General features: G+C 40.1%; 1 pseudogene; it reads right to left on the reverse strand.

The window, feature by feature from the left end:
- Window positions 1-563: 563 nt before the first annotated feature.
- On the reverse strand, window positions 564-2699 carry LOC112177294 (annotated as a pseudogene).
- Between the last annotated feature and the right edge of the window lie 220 nt (window positions 2700-2919).

Below are 2919 nucleotides of genomic sequence, written 5' to 3' on the forward strand. Positions count from 1 at the left end.
TAGCATTTTGGCTTAAAATGTTGCCGCTTATATTCCAACTTCACACAACAGAAAAGTATAACTTCTGTTGTCTAATTTCTACAACTTGCACTAGGTTTACCTTGTGGAAGACATTCAAGCAAGCTTCCTCAAAATTTGGCATCCAGTTTTCAATCACACAACGGAAACCTCAAGCACCGTTGTATCAAGTAGCCCAAATTTCAGATTTCAAGAGGCAACCAAGACTCGAGAGTGGAGGGAAATCTGCCGCCCAATTTTTAAGGCTCAGACGACGGACCATGCTTAATTCCGTTGTGCAATGTAGTTCCGATAAAAAAGTTATCACTTTGTTGGCATTCACACAACAGAATATAATCAGCACCGTTGTATAGTAAAACTGACTTCAACACACAACAGATGATTTGTATTCCGTTGTGTGATTAGTGTTGTGTGATTAACTTTTTGTAGTAGTGATTGCGCACATTTCTTTCAACTGAATAATAAAAGATGGATGAATGTTTGTTGAGATCCAATAAACTATATAAGTTTCCTTAATTATCTAGATTACAACGAAAAAAAACAACCTACATAAGACTGTAAGTTGGCTTGGTAAGCAAGTGTTTGGCTTTTGACATTGATATGCCAAATTCTCAGACAAGTCCAAGTCCTGAGGTAGCATGCCAGTGGGGAGCTCCCAGTTAAAGCAGGGCACTAGTTGTGCCACAACTAGCCGAACTGTGGTTAGCCCTAATTGCAGACCCGGACACCCCCTTCGGCCAGACCCAAATGGGATGAGCTGAAAGTCATGTTCCCAGAGGTCTATATTGTTGTTCATGAACCTTTCAGGATAAAATTCCTCAACATTTTCCGACCAACCATTAGGATCTCTTCCAATGCTCCAATAATTAACTATGATTCGCGACTTCTTGGGTATGTCATATCCATTGATTGTAATGTCCTCGATGGATTCATGTGGGACTAGAAACTGTGCAACAAACTGGGTGTAGTCTGAAGCTCTCTTTGACCACCATACTCAAGTAATCCAACTTTGGCAAATCAGACTTCCACAATTCGGTCCATGCCAACCGCAGTTTGGAGCTCTTCCTGGAGATTCTTCATGATCCTTGGATGCTTCGAGAGCTCAGAAAGACTCCAAACAATTAATTTGGCCGAAGTATCAGAAGTTGCCTTGATCATGTCTAGTAAGATGGCTTTCACGTTTGTTCGATCAAAATGAACTTGCTCATCATTTGGGTTCAACGGTTGGTTCATTAAGAAAGCAACACACCTACAAAGTCCACATGCTGGCCTCGTTTCCCAATCTTTGTTTTAGCAACTTGTCCGTGCTTGTTGATCAATTATCTTCTCCAAGAGCGGATCGACCGTCTTACTAATTTTCTTCATTCGCTTAGTCAATCCCTGATATATTTTCTCAAAATAAAAACAGAATTAATGTAGAAAAATATAATCAACGCTATCCAATACCCTAATATATGGTAGAAAATATACATTTAGGCTATCTAAACTAGAGTCTATGAATATTATGTTTCATTTACCAAGATTAAATCACCGTGGAAAAGGCTACCTTGCTAACTTAGCAGTTAGCAGGTAGGCAACAAATGCATCATAAAATGTGCCCATCAACAAAAATAAACTAACGTGAGTAGGAGCTGGCTCAACAAAATACATTATCTTCTTAATATCTTATGCGTAAACTATACTCAAGAATAAGATTGATAAAAATATAAAATAACAATGAATCTGATCAAAGTGGGAACAGTCAAACTTGGTTGCCTGTGTTTGACTTCTAGAGTTCTAGTTTGTTGATCCTAATGTAGTTCATAGTGACAAAGAAATGCAAGCTGGGTTCCATGAAGATGTAGTGTGGTTGGTTCAAAAAATTTAATAGTTCAGGTGTCCGATACATGAAATGATAGACTGACTCCATACAATAATATAGAATTAAAGAACTTTTGGCCGAAGCTAGCCTACCATTGCATTGGTTCATAATGAATGATCAAAGAGGAATGCCTATGGGAAAGAGTTGGGATTAATTAGCGTACCTGAATATCAACTGCAGCAAGGGAAGGAACAAAATCTGATATATTGAAGGCCTCTGCCAAGTAAAACGTTTCCTCAATAACGGCTTTCAAATCAAACCTGTCCTCTTTCATCACACCAATATCCTCACTAACATCCACAACACCACCTTCCTCTGCAGCTTTCTTGAGCTTTCTCAGCAGCACTTCCAGCTCATCCTTTCTCAGCGGCGCGAAAGCCTCTATTTTTGCTTGACAGAAAAGATGAAGCGTATAGAGCTTCCTTACATGGCGCCAATTGGGACCATATTCGGAAAAGGCCATGCCCTTTGTGCCGTAGGATATGTACTCTGAGGCTTGGATTTTGGGCCGGCTGGCGAAATTAGTGTCATGAGCTTTGAGGAATTGTTCTGCGGCTTTTGGGGAGGAGACTATTATGGTAAGATATTGCCTAGACGAATAGACATGATGGGTGATGGGTACACATTTTTTGGCCAGGTGCCGGAGGCTTCAATAGGGGAGGTTGCCTTAGCATGTGGAGGTTTTCGATTATTGGCAGTGACTGAGGGCCGGGTGGTAGTTTTTTGTGTTTTGAACTTTTGATTTTGAAGAGGCAGAGACGAGTGACCAAAGGCATGTGAGGACAACCAGGAGGATGGCTATTATTGTTGAAGGACTCATTATTTCTGGCTTTCTGTTTCGTGTGGAGTTGAGGGAGATAATGGAAAATATGGGTCATGACAAGCTCAGGTACTCATTTATACTAATGGATCAACCCTCTGCTCCAAGCAAATGGACTTTTCTGCTCGGCGTTGTACTTCATGAAAAGAATGATGATGAATGATCATCTCCTCCGATATCGCTCATGTGCAAGTTTAATAGAATTTTTATTTTTATTTTT

This window comes from Rosa chinensis, chromosome 7 (genome assembly GCF_002994745.2).
Source record: "Rosa chinensis cultivar Old Blush chromosome 7, RchiOBHm-V2, whole genome shotgun sequence".
Classification (NCBI taxonomy): Eukaryota; Viridiplantae; Streptophyta; class Magnoliopsida; order Rosales; family Rosaceae; genus Rosa; species Rosa chinensis.